Source organism: Hemicordylus capensis, chromosome 1 (genome assembly GCF_027244095.1).
Source record: "Hemicordylus capensis ecotype Gifberg chromosome 1, rHemCap1.1.pri, whole genome shotgun sequence".
NCBI classification, from domain to species: Eukaryota; Metazoa; Chordata; class Lepidosauria; order Squamata; family Cordylidae; genus Hemicordylus; species Hemicordylus capensis.
In genome coordinates this window covers 86,326,655-86,353,821 of record NC_069657.1, presented here as the reverse complement: position 1 = coordinate 86,353,821, position 27,167 = coordinate 86,326,655, and positions in this window count along the sequence as shown.

Below are 27,167 nucleotides of genomic sequence, written 5' to 3'. Positions count from 1 at the left end.
ACTGGAGACAGACCTCTCCAAATGACCTCAGCATGTGATGGGGAACATAGAGAAGATGGTGCTCTCTAAGGTAGCCCAGACCCAAGACATTCAGAGCCTTAAAGGTAATAGCCAGCATTGCGTATTTCGCCCAGAAACATATCAGTAGCCAGTGCAACTGTTTTAAAACAGGCATAATATGGTCTTTCCAGGTTGCCCCAGAGACCAGTCTGGTTGCTGCATTTTGAACTGAAGTTTCTGAACTACGTACATAGGCAGCCCCATGTAGAGCACATTGCAATAGTCGAGCCTGGAGGTTTCCAGCTGATGCACCACTGTTTTGAGATCATTTGGTCAAGGAATGGACACAGCTGTTGAATCAGGTGAAGTTGATAGAAAGCACTCTTGGCCATAGCCTCCACCTGAGATACCAGGGTGAGCCCTAGATCCAAGAGCACTCCCAAACTGCGTTCCTGTTCCTTCTGGGGTGTGTGTGTGTGTGTGTGTGTGTGTGTGTGTGTGTGTGTGTGTAACTCCATCCAGCACAGGAAGATCTAATTCATCCTTCAAACTCTGATTCCCCACAATGAACACCTCCGTCTTGCTTGGATTCAGCCTGAATTTGTTATTCCTCATTCAGCCCATTACTGCCTGTAGGCAAGCATTTAGGGAATGAATGCTATTTCATGATGATGATGATGACTGATGATAAGAAGAAATAGATTTGGGTGTCATACTGATAACACCCTGCACCAAATCTCCTGATGACCTCACCCAATGGTTTCATGTAGATGTTAAAAAACATTGGTGACAGAATGGAGCCCTGAGGGATTCCATATCATAGCTCCCATTTTGAAGAGGAGCCATCACCAAGCTCCACCATCTGGAATCTGCCTGAGAGATAGGAGCAGAAACCACTGCAAAGCAGTGCCTCCTATCCCCAGTTCCTTAAGGCGATCCAGGATACCATGGTCAATGGTATCGAACACTGCCAAGAGATCCAAAAGAACCAGCAGAGTCACACTCCCTCTGTCAATTCCCTGATAAATGTCATCCATCAGGCTGACTAAGGCAAACTCATCCCTCTAGCCCACTCTAAAGCCAGTTTGAAGTGGATCTAGATCAGGGGTGGGGAACCTTGGCACTCCAGCCGTTGTTGAACTACAACTCCCATCATCCCCAGCCACATTGTGGCTGGGGATGATGGGAGTTGTAGTTCAACAACGGCTGGAGTGCCAAGGTTCCCCACCCCTGATCTAGATAATCGGTTTCCTCCAAAACTGCCTGGAGCTGATTAGCCACCACTCTCTCAATCACCTTACCCAACCATTGGAGATTGGAGCCCGGCTATCCATCACTGAGGGATCTAGGGAAGGCGTCTTAAGAAGTGGTCTAATAATTGCCTCCTTCAAACAAGGAGGCATCTTACCCTCCCTCAGCGATGTGTTAATGATATCAACTAGGCCATCTCTAACCATTTCCCTGCTAGATACAAGTCGGGCAAGGATCCAGAGAACAAGTGGTAGGCTGCACTACCCCAAGCAGTTTGTCCAAGTCATCAGGCATCACAGATTGAAATTGATCCAATCTAATACTGCAAGAGGGATTACTGGATACCACCTTAATAGACTCTGCAAAAACAGTAGTCCAAGTTGGCCCGAATACAGGAGATTCTGTCCACAAAGAACCCATTAAAAGCATCACAGCAGAACAAAGTCTCCAGAGACTGATTTGAAATGGAAGGAGCCTGAATCGAACTCCTCACAACTTGGGACAGCTCTGATGAATGCGAACCTGCAGATGCAATGCGTGCGGACCAGAACTGGGTTGTTGTTTTTTTGCCACACACACACCACTTCTGCATAAAACTTCAAATGGGCTCTATGCCATGTCCTGTCAATTTCAAGACGAGTTGTCCTCCACTTGCACTCTAGTCACCTACCTTGCTGCTTCAGACCTCGCAGCTCTTCTGTATACCAAGGGGCCACTCTTAAAGCAGGTTGGAAGAGATGCTTAGAGCCATTGGTCTGGGAGCTGTTGGTCTGGATGTGATGTGATTTCTGGGAGCCGTTGGTCTGGATGTGAGCCAGTAGCTCAAAAAACCAGGAGAGCGCTCACTCGCTCACCAAAATCAGGATAAGGAAGCCAAGCCCGGTCTTGGCTGATCTTAAGAACTGCCAGTATTGCGCCTGATCTCAGCGGTGCTTCAGCAGCAAACCTGCCTACAGAGCCTGCCACTTAAACAAGGTTAAGGGAGCGAGCACTCTCCTGGTTTTTCTAATGGTCCGTCAGTACCAGCTGCTTTAAGCCAGCACTGGGAGACTGCAGGGCTCCCAGCCAGCACCAGGAGAATCCCCACAATGCACCACACATTCACACAGTGCATTGTGGGATTTCTGGGAGCCAGAATGATGCATCATGACCCCCAACCCTCCTCACTGCTGGGGCAGCTGGTAATCATCTGGGTGGGCAATCCACCTACCCAGCAGAACTAGGCGATCGTCTGCAGGGAAGGTAGGTTTCTGAAGCCTTCCCCACCACCCACCCTCAAGCCCCTCTTGCAGATCATGAGAAAAGGCTCAGTGTATCCATGTACAGATCTGTATGCATCTACAGGAATTCACACATTATGTTCAACAGTAGTACAGCAGTACATTTCCTATCTGTACCTTGCATTTGAGGGGGCCTGTTCCCAGATTCACTTTTTAAATGAATGGATGTACAATCATTCATACAAAAATATATATATACATGTGTACAGATGGTACACTATATGCACATACCTGTGTACCATCTGAGTAGTGCTCAGATCTTCCTCTTAAACAGTTCTACACTATTTCCTGATGCTAATACAATTCAATGCATGATTCTATGGGGAAAAAAACCCTTGGGGACTCAAGGATGAAGAAAAAGTGAATATTGGTTATAAAAATAAGACAAATGGGGTTTTTTGGTTGTTTTTTTAAACCAAAATTTTTTTAACCTGCACAAGCTATATGACTTTGCATAAGCTAAGGCTCACCATCCTCATACATGGCTGTGCACTAACTGTGGTATTTCTCAAGTATCTGACCAAGAAGGATATCAGAAGCCCTATACCAGACAGTTTCTGTGTTTGTGCTGAAGAAACATTAAAAGCCTAAATGCCCCTTAATCTTTTGAGTGGTTTTTCTCTTTTGTCTATCTGATTCATGATGATACCCACACAATAACCTCAGAAACAGAACAAATCACTGCAATGTTATTTTTCCTCTCAATGCCTATGTGAAAAAATAGTCTGGAAAAGGCCTCCATATGATAAACAACTTGCACTTTTCCCAGGGCATAGTAATATGTCATTGTATTACCCAGAAGTACTTTCATAAGGCCATTTTGGCATAAGAAAATCCTTGCTTCACCTTTAGGTGCACCCAAACTGCAGTTCAAGCACATCCCTACATGTTATACTCGATACTGAGTATAAAATGTAGTGTTGAGAAAAGAAAGCCACAAAATCAAACCTTCCATGATTCCTTCCTCCTTTCCTGATGTATCCTCTTCAAGAGTGGCACATCATAATGGCTGTCTCTCTGCCTCCCAGTCCTTTCCAATACATTTTGAAATTCCCTCCTTTTTTTGTTCGCTCCAGCCAATGGGGACACAGTTGCCCATGACAGCACTTGATTTGTGATAACAAGCCAACCAAGAAGCAAGGAGAACACAGGCCAATCGGAAGCCAGTGCCAGAAAGCCGATCAGATGGGGAAAACAGGCCTCAAATATGGCGCTTGAAATGTCAAAATATTTTGACCACGCGCTGCAACTGGGCATGGCTGCACTGGAGGAAAGCTGCCACTCGTCTGGGTAGGCGATCCGCCCACATAGGAAGAAGATGCCGATTGTCTGTGGGGAGTTATGCACTTTCAGGCTTCCTCCCTGCAAAACAGGGTAACCCTTACCACTTGATTGTGGGAAGAGCTTCATAGTATTGTTCTAAAAGGGTGGGATATTGACAGAAGTCAAATGCTGTGGCTAGCTACTAGCTATGACAACAGCAGCACAGTCCCCATGCTGAGAGGACCATAAACAAAAGTTCTGAGAGGGTTTGCCAGGACCGCAGAGAGGTAACCTGAGGCCCAGGACAAAACATTGTCTTGGAGTCCTTTTCCAACATCTCCTCAAATGCTTTCAGTAGATAACTAATGAAGTGCTCCATGGGCTATGCTGGCTATGCTCCATGGGCTCCACTAGTGCTCCATGGGCTATGCTGGTGCTACAGATGGGATCAACTAATGCACCAGCAGCACTTGCACTGTGGGGGGCTGTGTGACCCCCGAGACATATTTTTGGGTGAGAAAAGAGGCATTCTGGAGGAAGGGGAGGTTGTGGGGCCCTGGGGCAGTTTGCTCCTTTTGTCGCCCCTCTCTGCAGTGCAGGGGTTTACCACCTTGCAGGCTGAGGCACAATGCCACACTATATCAAGTGGTTATTTTTACATGTTAGATTGTAGTTCCTAATACCCAAGAGTAATTTTCAACTTCATTCAGGTTTGTAATGTTTGTTTTCAACTATTTAAACATATTGCAGACATAATCACAGAGAGCCTTCTCTGTAGCTGCACCTTAACCGTAGTAGAATTCACTGCTGCAGAAGATCCATCTATCCTCTTCCCTGATGACATTCCAGTGCAAATGCAGATGTTGTTTTAGCACCCCCTCAGTCTGAGGGCCGCCTGACTCCTTTTATGCCTGTCTCTCTCATGTTTGTGACTGTTTTAAACTGCTGGTCTCATCTGCTTTGTGGCTTTTGTGGGGTTGTTGTTGTTGTTGTTATTATTATTAACAAGTGAATTTGGGCCCGTTGAATAACGGGCGCTAGTAACGGCGCTCCTGGCCCCCCGCCACCATTCCCCCTCCCTCCGCCGTTCCCCCCCTACCTTTAAGGGCCAAATCGGCCCAGGCACTTGCCCCCGCCAGGCTGGGGAGACGGAGACCGGGGGCGGAGCGGAGGCCATGTAACTTTTTAAAAAAAATTTAATCCCGCGGCGGCCGCCGCCGACCACCCACCCTCCCTCCCAGCTGCCGAGTCCCCCTTACCCTGGCCGACTGCTGTCGGCCGAAGACAGCCCTTAATTTAAGAGGCAGAGAGGAGCTCGCAAGCAGAGCTCCTCTCTGTGCAAAGCCTCTTGCCGAACTGCCGCTTTGGGCGCAAGGGACGCAAGCGCCCAAAGCGGCAGTTCGGCAAGAGGCTTTGCACAGAGAGGAGCTCTGCTTGCGAGCTCCTCTCTGCCTCTTAAATTAAGGGCTGTCTTCGGCCGACAGTAGTCGGCCAGGGTAAGGGGGACTCGGCAGCTGGGAGGGAGGGTGGGCGGTCGGCGGCGGCGGCGGGAGTAAATTTTTTTTTAAGGTTACATGGCCTCCGCTCCGCCCCCGGCCTCCATCTATTTTGGCCGAGGCGGCGGCTCTGCCGCCGCCTCCGTCACTTTCCCGCCTCCTCCTCTCCGGCTTCTTCGGGGCGGCCGCTTCTGGCCGCCCAAGATGGCTGCCGGGTGCCTGCGAGCGTGTCTCCCTTGCCCTGTTCTGCGCCTGCGCAAAGCGCAGGCGCAGAACAGGGCAGGGAGGCACGGACACACGCTTGGTGTCCGTCCACGGACGGACACCAAGCGTTTTATTAGAGAGGATTCGATTTCTATACCGCCCTTCCAAAAATCGCTCAGAGTGGTTTACACAGAGATATAATAAATAAATAAGATGGATCCCTGTCCTCAAAGGGCTCACAATCTAAAAAGAAACACTAGACAGACACCAGCAACAGTCACTGGAGGTACTGTGCTGGGGGTGGATACGGCCAGTTACTCTCCCCCTGCTAAATAAAGAGAATCACCACGTTCAAAGGTGCCTCTTTGCCAAGTTAGCAGGGGTTTTCTTTTGTTGTTTTTAAAATACTTGATGCCAGCCACCATGGACATTTCAATTGAAATGGGAAGCTGGGGTATAAATGTTTGACAAAGAAGAAAAGTCTCTTAAACGTGATATAGTGTTTTATAGCTGCTTCCCTTGTAAACACAAAGCAATCTTATGTTTGTTTAACTAAGCGTTATTCAGAAACAACTCCATTTTTTCTCCTTCTCCTTTCCCTCCCTTTTCTTTCTGACTCCACCCCGACATTCTCTACACTACAGGATGCCCACTAGGACATACTTCTAATTAACAAAACACAACATATAGTAATTCAGAATTTCTAAAAAGCTGACAGCTCTGCTTTAGGTGTGTCATGTTTTACCTGTCCAGTAGCCATGAAATGCCTGTCAGATAAAAATGGCCTTCCTGATTGATTGATTGATTGATTGATTGTTCAGTTTTTATATTGCCTTTCATAAAGCATCCCAAAGCGGGTTTAACATAAGTTGAAATACAGTAAAACTCCATACAAATCTTGTTTACAACCTTAAAATCAGTTAAGCAGTAAAAACCATAAAACACCCAAAAAACCCCAACAACCCACCATAAAAAAAGACAAACATAAGCAGGAGAGCTGAGAGACCAGGCAGCCCCTAAAGGGTGAAAGTCTGAAACATAAAAAGGTCTTTAGTTGTGTTTTTTTGTTTTTGTTTTTAAAGCACCCAAATATTTGCTTTTGAGCCATATTTGAGCCCTGAGCCATTTTTGGAAGGGTGGTATATATATAAAATAAATAGGTCAAAGAGCGGACATTCACTGAGAGAACATTACATGTTGTGAGCCGCCCCGAGCTGTAGTGTATTTCAGAGGCAGGATATAAATATTTTAAATAAATAAAATAATAAAAAATACAGATCCTGGGGGCAACAACAGAGATGGTCCTGTCCCATGTGGACAACAATTTAGCCTCTCTCAAGATCGCACATGGAGCAAAGGCCTGTCTACAGAGGCTCTCTTACCCCTGGACTTCCGGGCCGAAGTCCAGGGCCTCCACACTCCCTGGGGGCCTCCAAATCTTCCTTAGTCTGTCCTGGATGGGGTTGGCCTGCCACTGTGCTGGCTGGCTGGCAAAGTATGACCTCTGCTTTAGAGACAGAGAGGGGAGTGGGGAAAGAAATATGTGGGATGGGAATATGTTATGTTGTGTGTTGAAATATTCTGCTAATGCATATTTGCATAAATATACCAGTTCTATATTCCTACATTCTTCTGAGTTCAGTTGCTATTTGTGCCCTCAAGAACCCAGGTGTTAAAAATACCGCTTGTTTTGTGGTGTGTGGGGGGGGAGGGGCTTCAAAGCAAGGGGACCCTCCAAAGGCCTTTAGGTCCAGGTTCCAAAATTACCTAAGTGCACCTCTGCCTGTCTGACTATCTTTTGAGGCAGGCAGCAACCCTTGGGAGCAGGCAGTCCTTCAGTATCCAGGGCCCAAACCGTTTAGGGCTTTCAAGGCAATAACCTTTATCCTGTATCCAGAAAACGTCTAGATTTATGCTCTGGTAAATCACTAAGGGAAAGAAGTTCTGCAGATTCAATTCAATTACTGAGAATTCCTCTTCATTGTCCAGTTTTGAAGTATGAATTGTATTGACTGCTCCAGGGATTCTCAAATTTGAGTCCCCAGATGTTGGCCTACATTCCCATCATCCCCGTGACAATGGCTTGTGGCTGGAAATGATGGGAATGGTAGGCCAACAACATCTAGGGACCCAATTTTGAGAACCCCTGGACTAGGAGATTCTCTTGGACACTCCTAAGGGCTTTAGTATGATTTTGGAAGAGAAACAGTCTCTAAGGTACAACTCCTACAGCTGCAATTAATGTGTTGTAAGAGCCCAACAATGGCACAGTGGGGAAATGGCTTGACTACCAAGCCAGAGGTTGCTGGTTTGAATCCCCGCTGGTATGTTTCCCAGACTATGAGAAACATCTTCTTCTCATCTCAGAAGAAATGTTGGGGTACTTTGAAGTATCCCAAAAAGCCACCATAGAAAGTGGAACGTTTTAGCACTGGGATAATTTGGGCTAAGCTCTAATCCACTGAGAAAAACATGAATCGTGTATGGAGTGCTCCCTGATGCCTCACAAGGACTTTGAAGTAAATCCCCCAGATGTGCGAACGCATACCCACCACACCTGGTGGTGGTGAAGTAAACTTGCCATCTGGGACCGTCCAAGGGGGCAACTGACTCAGAAACCAAAAAGAGGTTGTGGCTGGAGGTTCCAGTAACCAAGGAGATGGCTTCTATGCCTGTGACATACATGGGATATGGGGCACTGATTGCGTTTCTATGGGACACACCCTCAGTAGGGAAATGCTGTGATCCCACCATGCACCTTCTTGTTAAGCTACTTTAGAGTCAGATCCTGAAAAATAGACAAACTATCTTTTCAAGGTTGATTCTAAAGTCAACAGCATACAGTAGTGCAATGACTGCACAAAGTATATGAGGAAGAGTTTGCAACCCTCAGAATCTTTTAAAACCAGCCTGAAGCTGCCTAAATACATGGAATTTATTTAAAAGACAAGAGTTGCATATGATAGGAAAATGGGGGAAATAGGAGAAAGGGAAGAAAACATAGGAGTGGTTAAAGAAAATACAAAAACTATCTAGCTAATACTGAGTTTTAATTTAGTGTCACCAGTCCTTAGCATTAATCTCCTCAGCATCACTGTTTGGGTCTCCAGTGTGTAGACAGAAAGTGGTGATAATTTGTTAGGCTATTGACTCAAATATTTATAGGAACTGGACATATAGAGGAAATACTTCCCCCTCTTGTAGGGATGGACAGTTCTCAGGCCCAGTGAGAAGATTTGGCACAATTCTGATGCAACCCAGATTTCTCTGACCAACCTGAATTTAGGATTTTCCTCCAAACTTAAGCCAGCATGGTGTAGTGGTTAGAGTGCTGAACTAGGACCGGGGAGACCCAAATTCAAAACCCCATTCAGCCATGATACTTGCTGGGTGACTCTGGGCCAGTCACTTCTCTCTCGGCCTAACCTACTTCACAGGGTTGTTGTGAGGAGAAACTCAAGTATGTAGTACAACGCTCTGGGCTCCTTGGAGGAAGAGCGGGGATATAAATGTAATAATAATAATAATAATAATAATAATAATAATAATAATAATAATAATAAATGGATTTTGACTTACATTATTAAAGGTGGGTCTGGATTGTACTGGCTCATCTATTGTATTAAAGGGATTAAGGGTGTAATTAAGACTGAATACATTAATGGTGCAGCGGGGAAATGATGATTATCAAGCCAGAGGTTGCCGGTTCAAATCCCCACTGGTATGTTTCCCAAACTAAGGGGAACACCTATATCGAGCAGCAGCGATATAGGAAGATGTTGAAAGACATCATCTCATACTTTGCAGGAGAAGGCAATGGTAAACCCCTCCTGTATTCTACCAAAGACAACCACAGGGCTCTGTGGTCTCCAGGAGTCGACACCAACTCAACGGCACACTTTACCTAAAACTATCTTGTCCCATCCATATGAAAACAAGGTGGCCTAGAGAGACTCTGCTTTTCTAGATATCAAGCCACAAAAAGCCAAATGTCTTTGTAGGATTATACAGAGACTATGTTGTATATTCAACCATTTCATTGTGAAAGGTTTTGTTTTTCAAAAAATAAGTGAAAAGACAGGCTAGGGAATGCAATCCATCCACTCACTACAGAACAAAGATTGCAGAATATCAATGTACTTTGAAACTTTTATCCTAGTAGATCTTGGTGTATTTGTGATGATTTTCAAGTAACCTGACAGTGCATGAAATAATTGTCTTTGTAGATATGAAACAACATTGACATCCGCTTTGAAATTTAAATGAAAGAAACACAGTGGAGTTCTTTTAAATGCATAATCTTGGTGTGTTGATTCTTTTTACTTTCTAATACATTAATTACATGAGCAGGTATTAGTTAAAGAGAGCTCTATTGTATTACTGAGCTACAAGACACACTCAAGGTTTGAATATTACTGAGCAATTATATGCTACCCCAGTTAGTATAATTATATAACCCTTCCTTCACCCCCAACCCATCCCCCCCCCAAAAAAATCAGTTGTTTTCTTAACCTGGGTTCTGTGATGATTCACTAGTTGCTAAGAACCACTCTTGCTACAATTTGCATGATGCAAAGCTGGCAACTAAGAGTAGTCTTGAGAAGTTGTATGTACTACTATTATTGAAGCAATACCACCAGGGGTGTAAGTATCATTGGGCAAGGGAGAGAGTTGCCTCCCAGCCCGCTGCCTCGAGGGGCCCCCCAGAGGCAAGTCACATGATTCCTCAGCACCCGCCCACCCAGCCCAGGGTTTCTTCGGTATTCCTTTGGGACGGCTCCATCCCAACGCCAATGACTGAGAGTAGGTCAGCTGCTTCGGGGCCCGGGGGCAGGAGGATATAGTTGGTGATTGATGTGCCGCATCCTCCAATGGTGAACTTAAGGTCTACTGAGATCCAAAGCAAGAGCCAATGGGCACCCGTTCATATGTGGGGGCTGGCCAGTAAGCAAAATGTGGTGGGCCGGACCCATTGTGAATGCTTGCCGGAGGGAAAAGAGAAGGAGAGGGTGTGCCATGGCGGCAACCAGTGGAATTAGTGGAGCAAAATGGCGCTGAGCTCAAAATCGGAGCGGGGTGGCACCTGGGGGGGGGAGTGGAGCTCAGTGGAGTTGGGGCCATGCAGAGTTGGGGCCTCAGGAGGGAACACATCATGAGGTAGCTTGAGCATGTCAAGGTGAGCGGGCACAACCTGACCGGAGGAAGAGAGGGCAGGCAGGGGAGGACCACCATCACCAGTGCCGCAGCAGGGGTGGAAAAGGATAAGGAGGAGGATGCAAGGCAATGCCCCTGTGGTGAGAAGGGAAGGGTAGGCTCAGCGTTCAGGAATCTGCCCACCAGTGGAAATGCACAACTTTGCAGGGGCGTATCTAGGGTAGGGGAGGCAGGGCACGTGCTCTGGGCGCCACTTGAAGGGGGGGCACCATTTTTAAAAATGAAAAAAAAAATTAATGGCCACCGAAAACAAAATGGCCACCACGCATACTCAAATGGCCTCTGCAAGACCCTAGTATCTAGGCAAAATCAAATTCTCCATTTATTTTTAAAACTTATGTAATAGTGATGCTACAATGTATAGTAGAGAATTAGACAGGCACTTCTGTTCAGTTTTCCAAGTACACGTCCACATAGTATTTGGGTATTTCATGAGCCCCAGCATACTGAAATTTGTAGTTTTCCATCATTTTTTGGTCTGGCTTCATCCACTGCTAAATAGTTTGTGAAATATTAAAAGATTAAGGAGCTTGACTTGTATTTTTGAGCTGATATTATGGTAAAGTTATCTGAAAGATGGGTGTCAGATGCTTGGACAGGGGCGCCATTTCAGTGCTTGCCCTAGGCGCTATTTTTCCTAGATACGCCTCTGCAACTTTGCCTCACACAACACAACTGCCGCAGAAGCACCAGTCAGGGAAAAAGCAGCCTGCTACCCCCTGGAAGAAACGTCTCCTCCTGGCTGTCTTTGCCTATGCAAGAGCAGGTGTGCCCCACCCACCGCTCTGCTTGCGCTAGTGTTTATGACCAGTTCTTTTAGTCCAACACTGCTCCCAGACAGGACACGTGCTTTCTCATGCTCAGTGCCGTGTCTCGAGCCTTTCTGCCAGCCCCTGAACTGCCACGGTGCGTGCTGGAGATTGTAGTTTTATGCTCCTGTTTGCATACCCTCAGATGAGCATGTCGCTTTGTGTTTGGCTGGTCTCTCACGGAGACGACGAAGGGGAAAATGCACTTGCTCTTCGCACTGCTTTGGTTCTGTCAGGGCTTAAGTTGTCAAGAGGAGAGAGCTGCACAGTTTCTCCTCCCCAACTGACCTCCCTCACCTTGTAGCCAAGTGGCTCTGGAAGGAAACGGACAGAACAAATGAAATCGGGCTCCCTCTGGTGGCGGTGGGGTGTGTGTGTGTCTGTGTGTCAAAGGCTTTTCTTTTAGTGCGCTTACACAGAGGAAGTGGATACTGCTGATGCAACAACAAAAGTATTGTTTAGTAAGGGCATAATTAAGAGATGAGAGTTCACGTTTTCATAGATTTAGAACATATAAAGGGATTGAAGATTGTCTGATTGTTTAAGATACACCTAAATGTTCAGTAAACAATACTGAGAAAGCCACATTACCAGCTTTTGTGATTTGTTAAGCACTTCACTAAAAAATAGTGCTCCTTTCTCTTTGGTGCTCCTTTTAGTTTAAGATATTTGAAATATGTCACTTAATTATCATACAAAGCTGAGCAATGGAAACTGCCAGTTTCTTTGCAAAAGAATAGTACAATGATTAGTACAGAATTCATCACTAAGCAATATCAAGCTGTACTTGATATTTTCTTGTCCAACAAAAGAAAAACAAGATTCTTTTAGATTTGTTCACCTAAAAAACACATTTTATTTTTTAAAAAACAACAATTAAAATTATTCACAACATGTATTTAATTTCCAATAATATTTATTATTCTAAAAAGGACAGGCTTTCTCTTAAACATGATAATATTCCAGGATAATGATAGTGATTTATTTATGGGTTAATCTTGCAGAGATGTTACAAACTGCTGAACTTGTGGAAGACAACCATGCAGAGGTGTATCTAGGGAAAATAGCGCCTAAGGCAAGCAATGAAATTGAGCCCCCTGTCCAAACATCTGACACCCATCTTTCAGATAACTTTACCATAATATCAGCTCAAAAATACAAGTCAAGCTCCTTAATCTTTTAATATTTCAAAAACTATTTAGCAGTAGATATAGCCAGACCAAAAAATGCTGGAAAACTACAAATTTCAGTATGCTGGGGCTCATGAAATACCCAAATACTATGTAGAGGTGTACTTGGAAAACTAAACAGAAGTGCCTGCCTAATTCTCTACTATACATTGTAGCATCACTGTTATGTAAGTTTTAAAAATCAATGGAGAATTTGACTTTCCCCAGATACTCTGAAAATAATTAAAGGATATGCAGAGTAAACTGTGTCACTGCTTGGAATAGATTTTAGTATTCCAGAAAGACAGTTAAAATGAGAGAAAGAGAGCAAGAAACTCCTAGTGTGGGCCTTAATACTAAGGATTTCACACTGATTCAAAGACAAACTCACCATTGATAGCCATATTATTAAGACGTCACATTTAACTCACTTATCACAAGAAGCAAAGTAAGAGCAAATGAATACAATCCTAGCTCATAAGCTTCAGCTCAGTATTCACAAGCCCTGATTCTCTGTACATAGTGCCAATCTGAATATGTGTACAGTGACTTATATTATATTAAATTTAAAAAATATTTTAACCTGTAGCCCCTTTGGGGGCTTCCTAAAGGCCGTGGGGGGTTCTACAAAGGTTCCCCCTCCCCCCACTGGCATCTAGGGCCTTGCAGGGACCACTTGAGGATGTGCAGTGGCCATTTTTTAAAATAATTTTTTTTAAAAAAAAATGGCTGCTAAAAACAAAATGCCCACCGCGCATGCTCAAATGGCCTCTGCGAGGCCTGGGCCTCACATAGGCCATTTGATCATGTGTGTGGGCCATTTTATTTTTGACAGCCATTTTAAATGTTTTTCACTTTTTTAAAATGGCGTCCCCCTTCAAGTGGCGCCTGGGGCACATGCCCTGCCTGCCCTACCCTAGATACACACCTGCAACTGTGTGTTGAATTTGACTGTTGATGGCAAGAAGGAAATGAGTGAGTTTAAATTACATCTATCTAGCTCATGATATCTTAGCATCTATCTGTCTAAGCAGCATAAATACTCTTACCTCTAGTGTTTCTAGTGTGCTCTAGGCATTAAAAGTAGCACAAATATATAGTATTTGATGTATATCACTATATATTGTGAAGTGTGCGTGTGTGTATTCAGTGAAATGTATTTCCTGGCAGCATACTTATTTTGAAATATTAGGTTTAGATCCTTGAGGGTCTGGGGTGTGAGATATCATAGTATATGGGTGGTGGTGAGATGTCATAGTTGGGATATGTGCAATTATTAAAGTTCTTCATTGATACTCTTGTAATAGTTGGTTCTGCTGTTATTTACACCTATAACTGTAGTTGGGATATGTGCAATGTGTGTGTACAATGATTACTGTTCTTCATTGATACTGTTGTATTAGTTGGGTCTGCTGTTCTGTTGTTATTTACACCTTGTGACTTCAGCTGGAATATGTGCAATGATTAAGGTTCTTCATTGATTCTGTTGTATTAGTTGGTTTTTCTGTTATTTACACCTTGTAACTAGTTGAGATAGTTAGCAGACACATTGGGCCAGGAGAAGGAGAGGAAGGTAGTGAGGGGCCCATTTTAAAATCTTGTCTCCCACCCACTCCAACCTTGCTACGCCCATGAATACCACACAGTTTCTCCTGGCCCAATGTACCCAAACTGCCATGTCCTAGAACTATGTGTTGGGAATCTAGAGGTCGTTTAATGCTATTTCCATTGCATACATCTCTGAGAGGCACTTTTGAATGTATATCTGGTCAAAATGGCTAATTGGCCTACAAAGTTTAAACTTATCTGTTTGCTTAGTGATACTGAAAAGTGCTTATCTTAAGTAGCCTTGTTTGCAGTAGACACAACTGGGTTTAATGTGCAAATCTTGAACAATAAGTTGATAGACTGTAGAAGTGATGGATTTATAACTGATATGAAACTTTTATATACAGTATTGATATGCTGGGGTTTATTGTGTGGGTTTGTTTGGCCTCTATGATATATTGTAAGGCAATATTTTTGCTACATGAGAGAGATTCATTTGATTTGGTTCATGGTATTATTTGAATGTCTCCATCGTTTTTCAAAAATCTAAGTTGTGCTACTGCACAACAGCTACAGATAAGCAGGGAATTATCCTAAGTTAATAGGTTTACTTCTTTACCAAGTAATGTATTTGTTAAATGAAAGCTCCCTGCTATAAGATAAAATCTTTATTCTCGGCTCTGAAATACTGATCGCATTTGGTGATCTTTTAAATGCCTTCAGTGGGAGACCACTTTAAATTTCTCATAAAGAACCTTGCAGCCCTAATTATGAACTGTTTCATTCTAAACAGCAGAATTTAATCTTGTAGAGTCTCGGTATCAATACTTGCATTATCAGACCTGTCAGGTTGCACTCATTTTGTGGGGGCTTCAATTTCATGCCATTTTAAGCAATTTCACTGGTGAAGCACAGAGAGTCACAATATCTTTAATGGAAAATGGAAATTCACAGTAAAAACTTATTCAAATCTCATTTAAGCTCAGCATGAGAAAAGGCCATCATGGAGTTGTGCAAAAAGGAGTGTGTGTGTGTGTGTGTGTGTGTGTGTGTGTGTGTGTGTGTGTGTAATTATAACCTTCTCCAGTAGCATCTTTTCACCTTTCTTGCCAAAATCATTTTTTAATGGAGAGTTGTTTCAGTTGATGCACAACAGCCTGGGTTTCTTGGTAGGACTCAATAGCGGCAAAGCAAATTTGCAGTGAAATATGCATTGCATTGAGTGTCAAAACAAACCTGATTGGCAGCTAAGCTGCCACTATATAGTCCAAACTAATGAAGACTGAGCTATTTGTTGTGTACATTTTTAAAGCTTGTTTCCATACCCCCACCCCTGAAATCCAGCATGACTGTTTAATGCTGTATGCAATCTTTCTGGAAGATATAATTCCAGTTAGATTGTCACGTGTGGCTCTGTTGGATATGAATATGGCCCACCCTGGAAAATATTTTCAATTCCCTTGAGCGTTTGTTTTGTGTCTACTGCAAAATGAGTTTCTGGCTTCCTAATACAGAATGTGGTGACTCTCTTTGAGGATTTGTTATGAGATCTAACAATATATGAGAAAACGTGTTCTATTCATAGCTGTTAAAAAAAAAAGTGAGTTAGGTCCTACAAAGACATGATCGCCTTAATCCAGAGACTCTTTTTTTTTATTTAATATAAAACTTTGAACTCGTTTTTTCTTGTGGTTAAGTTTTTGAGCCTTTGGGGCCCACTGCAGGCTCCTGAGGGTTCTTCCTGTAACTGGGAGGGCTAGAAACCAAATTCTTTTAAAATGAAAGCTACAGACCCTAGGATATGAGCATGATACCTTTGGAAACGACTGCTGTCATCAAATAGAAACAAAATTAGGGTGAGCAACCATCAGACAGCAGAAGCCGCCATCCAGTTCAAACACAAAAGGCTAGGAATTTATCAAGTGTAAATCCTCTGCCTAAATCAGCTTCCAGAGAAAACCAATGGTTACAGTCCTTATTTTCTAGTCCCTTCAACTGCTAACCAATCTTATGCTTTAGGATACAGGTCAAGAGCCCAACTCTTCTCAGAATGGGATATTCTGAGTACAAGTTTGAGCATACTCAGATCTATTTAGCTACAAACACTACCCCCTGGCAGAAACCCAAAGGGATTATCCACGTGAAAACCTTTTGAGCAGGGACCATGTGAAGAGGTATATAAGCATCCTGCTATTCGCCCCTAAAACAAATGGTGCTTTGTGGCGGAGATCTGGACTTGTGTTAGCAAGCATGAATTATCCCCTTTGCTAAGCAGGGTCAACCCTGGTTTGCATTTGAATGGGAGACTACATGTGAGCACTGTGAGATATTCTCCTTAGGGGATGGGGCTGCCCTGGGAAGAGCATCTGCATGCAGAAGGTTTCAGGTTCCCTCCCTGGCATCTCCAGATAGGGCTGAGAGAGACTCCTGCCTGTAACCCTGAAGAAGCTGCTGCCAGTCTGTGCAGACAATACTGAGTTAGATGGACCAATGGTCTGACTTGGTAGAAGGCAGCTTGCTATGTTCCTAAGTGTTCACATCATTTGAAAAGCCTCAGAGGGCCAATATGAAAGCTTGAGGAGTCTCATTTAGCAGTACCTCCCTCTTCCCTGTTAGTCCTGCCCTTTCTCAAGTTGAAAAAGTCATATGAAGGGGGAAGGGCAAAGAGGCAGTGGAAGATTCCCATAGACACAGGGCCTCTCTTTAGGCTTGGGGGAAGCGGCACTGGCCGCGGGACACAACCATGGTGCAAGTAGGATGCAAGTTTCAGTTCAAAACAGACCTGGCTTGAAGAAGGGCTGGGGCCGACTCAAACTGGGGCCATTACTTGAGCAGGGTGATGCATTTTTGAGCTCACTCCCCCTTTTGAATACTTGTCCCATCCCTACATATGAACGCCCCCCCCCCCCATATGATCTCTACAGCATACAGTTAGCTCATTCTGAGCCAGCATAGATGTGTATTTCCAAACCCTTATGGAATTTGGAATGAGTTACAGGATTGCACATACTCTCCGCTAATGCCAGCCTTAGGCATTGTTGAGGTTTCCATTAACTTAGCTACAGTAGACAGGGCACACACCAGGATTCACTGTTAACTAAGATGTTAAGCCAGTCTCAAAACCCTTGTTAGCATTACTACGACGACGACAATGAGAATTTATATACCGCTCTTCAACCAAAGTATCTTTGGTTACTTTGTATTCTTTGTATTTTGTTACTTTGTAATAAACCGTATTCTCAAAGCGGTTTACATAGAAAAATAAATAATACGTAAATAAGATGGTCCCCTGTCCTCAAAGTGCTCACAGTCTAAAAAGAAACATAAGGCATTTACCAGCAACAGCCACTGGAGGGATGCTGTGCTGGGGATGGATAGGGCCAGTGGCTCTCCCCTGGCTAAATATAAGAGAATCGCCACCTTAAACCGTGTTTCTTTGCTCAGTTAGGGGTAGTGCTCAGTTAGCAGGCATTAACAACTATTATGATGTTATATGCTTTAACACGGATATGAACTAATATTAATGATTGTTGAGGCTGGTGGAGAGAAATTTTGCAGAGAGGGAAGGTGATTCTGGGAGGGCTACTACTTTCTCTCTCACCGTTTGGGAATCAAAAAGAAAACAACAATTTTCTCCTCTCTGAAGCTGCAGTGCAGACAATGCAGAAATGAATGTAAAGCAGAATGATTTAAGATGTTAAGATACCCACTCTAAGAAACAGAGCCCAGGATGGGTATATGCTTATAAGGGAACAGAGCTTTGCAGGGCTGCATCTGTTTTCAGTGGTTCTTGATGAATTCTGCAGGACAGTGATTCCTAACCTTGGGCTACCAGATGTTGGACTACCTACCTCCCATCATTCCAACCACAATGGCTGAAGACCGTGGTTGCAGATGATGGGAGCTGTAATTCAGCAGATGAGCCCCTACATTTGGGACCCCTGGCAAAGTAAACAAGCTACTATTGAAAGGAGGCAATAGCTGAGAGGAGGCAAATTCTGTCCTTTGCCCCAGATAGAACTCCACTCCAGTGGTGCCCTTGAGTACACCCTTTCCCTTTTCCATATAAATGAATGGCTGCTGTTCAATTCTATGGGAAGCAATTAAGCATTACAGTGAAGGCAAAACCTCCCTACCCTCCTAAAAGTGGATGGTCAGGCTGGTCCTGACAAGAACTCTAGGTGGGGGAAGAATGTGACTTCATGATCCTTCTGTTCTCCATGAGGTCTCTGCAATAAACATACCATCCCTGAGACATACATTCAGCCTATCAAAATGGCAGACGTTTCACTAATAAGAATTATAGTGATGGAACTTTGGTGATGGGGGCTACATGAGGGACACCAGGCCTTCTAGTCCTCCTTTCTGTCCTTAAATGTGGAAATGTAGTATATCTACAGCATGTCTGACTGATACTTGTCTTTCTTTCTTTCTTTCTTTCTTTCTTTCTTTCTTTCTTTCTTTCTTTCTTTCTTTCTTTCTTTCTTTCTTTCAAGCTTCCAAGCAAGATGATTCCACAGTCTTTTCTAGGCAATTTATTCTGGTTCAGTTGCAACAGTTTGTTCAATTAGTCAAAACAAAATTCCTATTATTTAAAAATCTTATACCTTTCTGTATTTTTGCTTTCTTTACCTTTAGCAAGAAGCACACCTTTTCTAAATACCTGGCATGGCAACTGTCATTCATGCATTTGTAACCTTGACATTACATGCTTTTTTAAAATCACATTACCTTTGTGATGTAGACAGACATACTCCAAGACTTCTATAGTCAACACCAAATGCATTTCACTGCTGACCTCACTTAATTCTTCAGAGGTGAAAGGTTAGTGTGTTAATTTACTGTGCCAATTCACCATCGGCAATGTTTTTAAGGGAATGTCTCCAATTCAATACCTTTAAATCACTTTTATATGATTCTAGGTTCTATAAGGCAAATTTGCTGCCAATATAAAATGTCTTCAAGAAACTCAGGGAGGAGACTTACTTGAGCTGGTGTTCATTATAGGAAGATTAATGGGGCCACTGATCCCATTAATTTGTTATTGACCCTTAGCTTAATATAACAGGTCAAAACAGTCCTACTTCTAGCTTCTGGACAAGTTTACCCAGTGGATAGATTCCTTTCTTAGTGTCTAATATCTTTCCCCAGGAAAGTTCTACTCAACACAGCAACTGAGTTTAATGAGGTTTATGTTTCATATCAAGATCTGTTGCTGGTTGTCTTGAGTTTCCAGGAAGTTGTGTGACTGTATCCCACGGTGAGCACTGATGATGGTTCAATCACACAACTACCCGCATTTCGAATCCCTTGTTGAGTTAGAAACAACCATTGCATTTGGCACAAATATGCTTTTTCTTAGCTCTGTTGGGATTCACCACATTTTGGAATGCCAAGTATCTGTAATTACATATGCCATACATTTCTCTGACACACAGACTCCACTCACAAACATGCATGTACACCAGGGCTGCACAACTCTGGCCCTCCAGCTGCTTTTGGACTACACCTCCCATCATCCCCAGACATAGTGGCCAGTATTCAGGGAGTTGTAGTCCAACATCTGCAGGAGGACCAAAGTTGCACAGCTCTGATGTACACACACCACATGCATATCCTTGTTCCTTCCACGTGTGTAAAACATTCTTGTAATACTTGCCATATATTAAGAGCATTGTGAGTTGCCAAGATTAATATTCCAAACCAAGGAAGGAATTGCAAACTTCAGTAGCCTTTTCCAACATCCTACACCCCACCTACACACACACACACACTGTTCAGAGAATGCATGAGGAGGAAGAGGGATTGCACCTGCTAACCACACTCCCAGTGCTGATGACCAGCCAGCTACACCCACCCCACAAAAACTGTACACTCTGTGTCCATCTGAAAAGGGCTGAGATGTAGGGTTGGAAGACAATGTGATTTGGAACCCTGACTAGAGGAGTCTTCTTGGTGTTCAGCTTAACCCATTTCAGAAAAATACCAAATGTCTGGCCACTTGGGGGTGTGACCAGTTAGCACATTTGGAGCATAGCTAGGGACACAATCCCCCACCCTCCAGTTGTGTGTTCACTGGCTGCTTAGAGAGAGCTGAAAAGGGCTACTGATATCACTCATTCTGAGCAATCTGTGACTGAAGAGAAAAATTATGTTAGGTTCATCGTTAGAGCTGACATGCTTACTTCTTCCAGTGCACAGGAGAAGGGGCTTTTGCCCTTTGCCCCCACCATGGTCCCAATCTTAATCAGACCCTCCCACAACCATTATTTAGGAGGAAAAAACTGAACACAGGCTGGAGTGACACACTAATGGTGTAATGTGCGCTTTGGCCCTGGTGTATCTCATTTTCTTTGACATGACCAAGAAAATTCCAGACCTGGGATAGAGAGCCAAAAACAGTTAATGTACCTTTAGCTTTTATCTCTCATGACAATTCATCATTAATCTCCAGACAAATGGCCCCCTTCCCTGACAATTCATCTTCAGTCACTGAACTCCAGTTCTTGAGTGATGAGCCTGGATTCTCACTATAAAGAGACCTTTTATCTGAAAATGTAGTGTCTTTCCTTTAAATTTAGGCTCACTGCTGCAATTATTCCCCAAAATGTACATTCCACAGCTCTTAGCCACCCACTTTCATTGTAGAAAGCCACTTGTGTTGCTGTTGCCTGCCTAATGACATTCCTTTATAAAGTCCCTCAGGTTTTTTAAATAACACAATAAGAATTTTCTTCCCTCTCCCCTTTCCTTTTCTCCATCAGAAGATATTCTTCATATGCTGTCTGCTTGAACAGCTTTCTCTGCCCAAAATATCATTTTCGAGCTGAGGCACTCACTTTATGTTACTTGCCCTGATGCATGTAATTTTGTAGTCTATGCAACAGCTTCAGCTATCTTCCCTGTTTGGCTGTTTGTTAAACTGCTGCTGCCCTATATTGCAAGATGCTTTCTATCTTACACCATTATCATCAAACTGAAACATTATCCACCAAGCAGAAAACATTACTGACCCCATTTGGACTGTTTCTTTCTACTGACCGCACTTCCAAGTGCCCAGAATCTCCTATTACTGCTTTAACTGTAAATTCTTCCCACCTGTCTCTTGAATTCACCACTTCAATGGCCCGTCTTTCCATTTGGAAACCCTATTTTGTTTTATTTTATTTTATTGTGAGAAGGAATGAGTAGAAAGTCTTTTTCAAGTCTTGCTTAGATATACTGAACAGGTTGTCATTGGGACAAACACTTTATTGTTCATATCCTTCTTGTCCTTTTAGATTGAACTGAATTGTGTGTGATGCCCTCAGGTTTGGCAAACTCTTAGGCATGAACATTTGCTCATAGACTTCTTTTCACATATCTGCATGATTAACCAGCCCTTTATTTTTACCCATCTATTTGAGAACCTTCATAATATTTCAGAAACTATTAAGCATCATGTCATACACTGAAAACTGCAAGTATCATGCCTTGCTCTTGAATCAAACATATTTATTCATGACTAAAGATGATTCTTTTCCATGAGTGTGAGACACAGATTGGTCTCTTGTTAGCAGCACACATTCTACCACTTCTCATCAATGTGTGAATTTTCTTTTTCTACCACCAGCAGCCAATGATTTGGAGCCAGGCCAGGGACATTCACAGAGTGATGATATCAGATCACACAGAGTGAATTTCACTAGCTATTATGAGGAATCAGGAAAGGACTTGATACATGAGTATCATTTTTCATGGCAGCAACCCTGTATATTTCACATGTGGGTCTGCCCTAAGGGGAAGAAGGCACTGTGTCATTCCTTTCTTCGCAGCCTAACTTATCATTGCTTCATCTGTTGGGTAAGGAAGCAGCACTGAACTTAGTACAGGCATCCCAACCCCACCTCCCCTGCCAATAAATGAACACTGTGATGCTATTTCCTATGCAGTGCTATCAGATGAGTTTGGAAAGAGAGGACAGAAGTGCAAGCAGAGCACTCTATGCTTATTCAACTTGCTCTTGTGAAATGGAGCACTGCCTGGCTCCCAACTTGCTTGAAGGCCTTGTTTTCTCTGTGTGGCAAACCTATATCTGGGCCATATCATTTCAGATTGCAGGGCAGCTCCCATGACTATGTGATCCTCTACATAATTTTTTCCCTGCACATAAAGCTGTACAGATTGGATAATATCAGACCTGCCCACACGATTAGGAAGGGGATGCACCAACCCATAATGACATTCTCTACAGATGTCTAAGCACTGTCCTGGCACAACCCTTTATTGTGTGGGGGTCCAAACTGGCCCATAGAAAATGAGAATGTCAGGGAGGAGGGTTCTATCCTACTTTTCTCCCCACTATATGAGTTTTCTATGGTGGACATCCAGACTAATGAAGTGCTGTTGCAACAAACACAGAGCATACACTACAGGGGATAGGCATTTAAAAAAAAAATCTTCCCCTTCCTTCTGCAGCCCACTGTGGCTCCCAAAAATATGTCCCTGAGGGCTGTGCGACCCTCAGGTACATATTGTAGAGGGACACAGTGGGCTTCAGAAAATTAACCAAAATCACTCTTCTCCTATAGTGCATGCTGTGCATTTGCTGCAGCAGTGCTATATTAGTCTTGATGTCAGCCAGGGAGTTTTTGATATGAAGGAAGTTTCAGTAATGTGAGCCCCTCCCTGAACTCTGAATCAGTACATCCAAACATGAGATTACCATTATGGATGTGTGAGCCGGCTCAATGTCAAGCACTTGAACTGGCCCGGCTTGAGGGCTTCTCCTCGAGCTGGACAAGCCCTGACCAGTACGCATGCACAGCAGCCTCCAAAATGGCCACTGACAGTGCAGAGAGGCCCGGAATGGGCCAGAAATGGCCCAAAACAAGCCATTTGAGAATGAGGGGAGGCCAGTGGGCAAAACCCGGCCACGGCAGCACCCCCCTCCCGAAGCCCCACAATGGTGGTAAGTCCACCAATTTTTTCAAATTTTTTCCCATTACCCCTCCCCCCTGCCCCGAGCTGGGCCCGAACTGGTTCGGACTGGGCCTGGCTCTAGTGTGCACAAAACTAGACCTTGTTCAGTTCAAGTCCAGTTCTACTTGAACCAAACCAGGTTTTCCGGTTTTGAGAACACCCTTAATTAACAACTAAGTAAGAATGAAGCCAGAACATAATATGAACTAAGCTACTTCTCCACTCTGCTTTTTCCTGTGGAAGAGTGCACAAGAGGCTTAATTCTCATCCAGTTGTGGCATTGCCTCCACTCTCTCCTGTGGATCAAGGGTAAGAAGGGGAGCAGGTGCTTAGCTCATCTCCTCTTGGGACAAAAGAAGTTGGGAGCTAATCCCCTACCAAACACCATCCTATCCTCTTGTTATCTGTGGAGAAAACAACCCCCTAAAATGCCCAGCATTTGAACTTTGCCCTGAATTGTTGCTGAATTTCCATAATACAGAGAGCCTTTTCTCATAGGCAGTAAGAAAGGGCTACAGGGTTTGTGGGGAAGAAGCCCTAAAGAGCTCAAGAACATAAAAACAGCCCTGCTGGATCAGGCCCAAGGCCCATCTAGACCAGCATCCTGTCTCACACAGTGGTCCACCAGATGCCAGTGGGAGCCTACAGGCAGGAACTGAGGGCATGCCCTCTCTCCTGCTGTTACTCCCCTGCAACTGGTACTCAGAGGTATCCTGCCTTTGAGGCTGGAGGTGGCCTGTAGCCCTTGGACTAGTAGCCATTGATAGATTTCTCCTCCATGAAGTTATCCAAACCCCTGTTAAAGCCATCCAGGTTGTGGGCTGTCACCACATCTCGTGGCAGAGAATTCTACAAGTTGATTATGTGTTGTGTGAAAAGGTACCTCTGTTTGCTGGTCCTAAATTTCCCAGCAATCAATTTCATGGGATGACCTCTGGTTCTAGTGTTATGTGAGAGGAAGAAGAATTTCTCTCTATCCACTTTCATGCATGATTTTATAGACCTCTATTATGTCTCCCCGCAGTCGTCTTTTTTCTAAATTAAATAGCACCAGGTGTTGTAGCCTTGCCTCATAAGAACGGTTCTCTAGGCTCCTGATCATCCTGATTTCCCTCTTCTGCACCTTTTCTAGTTATACAATGTCCTTTTTAGATGTGGTAATCAAAATGGTCCACAGTACTCCAGGTGTGGCCGCACCATAGTTTTGTATAAGGGCATTATAATATTAGCAGTTTTGTTTTATTTTTTTAATGTATTCCCTAGCTTGGAATTGGCTTTATTCATAGCTGCCACAAACTGAGTCAACACTTTCAATGAGCTGTCCACCATGACCCCAAGTTCCCTCTCCTGGTCAGTCTCCGGCAGCTCAGATCCCATCAACGTATACTTGAAGATGGGGTTTTTCGTCCCAGTGTGAATCACTTTACATGTGCCAACACTGAACCGCATTTGCCATTTTGTCACCCACTCATCCAATTTGGAGATATCCTTTTGGAGCTCCTCACAATCCATTTTGGATTTCACTACCTGAAAGAGTTTGGTATCATCTGCAAATCTGGCCACTTTGCTGCTAGATCATCTATAAATAAATTAAAAAGCACCGGTCCCAGTACAGATCCCTGGGAGATCCCACTTCTTACTTCCCTCCATTGTGAAAACTCTCAATGTATCCCTACCTGCTGTTTCCTGTCTTTCCTGCATTACCTCCCCACATACCTCCCCGCTTACGTAGCTTACCTCCCCGCATAGCTGTCCTCATAGCTGACCGCATAGCTTACCTCCCCCACCTAGCTTACCTCCCCACATACGATCATTCTGTCTTCCCTGGGCAGGCGGATCGCCCGCTCAGATAAGCACTGGCTCTGAGGGTCAGGGTGCCAGAATGTGTCACCCCGCCCCCTGGAGCTCCAATAATGCACTGCACGAGTGCATGATGCATTTTCCCAAGTGGGGTCCCCCAGGGGGGTCCCCCAGGGGAGAAGTGGGGTCCCCCAGGGATCTGTATTGGGACCGGTGCTTTTTAATTTATTCATAAATGATCTAGAAGCAGGGTTAAGCAGTGATGTGGCCAAATTTGCAGATGATACCAAACTCTTCCGGGTAGTGAAATCCAAAATGGATTGTGAGCAGCTCCAAAAGGATCTCTCCAAACTGGGTGAATGGGTGACAAAGTGGCAAATGTGGTTCAATGTTAGCAAGTGTAAAGTGATGCACATTGGGACGAAAAACCCCAACTTCAAGTATATGCTGATGGGATCTGAGCTGTCGGTGACCAGGAGAGGGATCTTGGGGTTGTGGTTGACAGCTCATTGAAAGTGTCTATTCAATGTGCAGCAGCTGTGAAAAAGGCAAATTCCATGCTAGGGATCATTAGGAAGGGGATTGAAAGGATTGAATGGGATTGAAAATAAAACGGCTAACATTATAATGCCCTTATACAAAACTATGGTGAGACCACACTTGGAGTACTGCGTACAATTCTGGTCACCACATCTTAAAAAGGACATTGTTGAACTGGAGAAGGTACAGAAGAGGGCAACCAAGATGATCAGGGGCCTAGAGCACCTTTCTTATGAGGCAAGACTACAACACCTGGGGCTTTTTAGTTTAGAAAAAAGACGACTGCGGGGAGACATGATAGAGGTCTATAAAATCATGCATGGCGGGAGAAAGTGGAGAGAGAGAGATTCTTTTCCCTCTCACACAACACTAGAACCAGGGGTCACTCCATGAAATTGATTGCCAGGAGGTCTAGGACCAACAAACGGAAGTACTTTTTCACACAATGCGTGATCCACTTGTGGAACTCTCTGCCACAGGATGTAGTGATGGCCAACAACCTGGATGGCTTTAAGAGGGGTTTGGATGACTTCATGGAGGAGAGGTCTATCAATGGCTACTAGTCAGAGGGCTGTGGGCCACCTCCAGCCTCAAGTGTGTGCCTCTGAGTACCAGTTGCAGGGGAGTAATGGCAGGAGAGAGGGCACACCCTCAACTCCTGCGTGTGGCTTCCAGCGGCATCTGGTGGGCCACTGTGCGAAACAGGATGCTGGACTAGATGGGCCTTGACCCTGATCCTGCAGGGCTGTTCTTATGTTCTTATGTTCCCCCTCCCTTCCCTGAGTCTGCTAGCTGTGGCTGCTTGCAGCCATGGCTGACAGATGATCTAAAAATGAGGCAACCCTTAACCTTGTTTTAAAGGGAGGCTTCTTAGGCGGGTTTGCCACTGTGGTGCAAAACTGGGCTGGGCTCCCCTAATCTGGTTTTGCATGCACGTGTAAATAGCTTCAGAATCAGTTATCAGGAGCCCCTGAGTAGAACTGTTTGCACAATGTCTGCAAATATGCTAGCTCATGAAAGGATCAAATACATTGACTGGGAATTGCCTCTTTATGGTTTGTATTGTGAATGCTGTTGTGCTATATCAGAATTAAGTAGCAACAGAATCACACAACAGAGCCCCCAACGTGGCTATAGATCCTCTTGTGCTGTATTTCCCTCCGCCCCAAAGATTCTAGCTGCTTTTGCTGCCGTATAAATGGGCCTGAAGTAAGACTACCCTCCTCCAGTGCATCTCTTCATTGTCACCTCTGTCAAATGCAGCACAAGCCGTGCCTTCCTCTCCTCCTTTTGCATGCCTGCACCCTCACCATTCGTTGATATCCCCTCACAGCTGCCATCTTCTCTGAAGTGTCACTTAAACCTGAGCTTTTCTGAATGAAAAGGGACAATCGGTTTGCTCTTCTGATTTCTCCGTAAGCTCCTGCCCAGCCCATTGAGCCGAGGTGCATATTTCTCACATCACCATTGATTATAAAGGTTTTAGTCAGGCAGTGGCAGGGAAGCAGATGATTTCTTTTCATTGTCAGCCTTGACTGCTGCAAATAACCTCTCGGCTTGAACTAGAGAGCATGAGCGCTGCTGAAGTCTTTCTCACATTCAGAAATCATAATGTCTCACCTTTTTCCCACC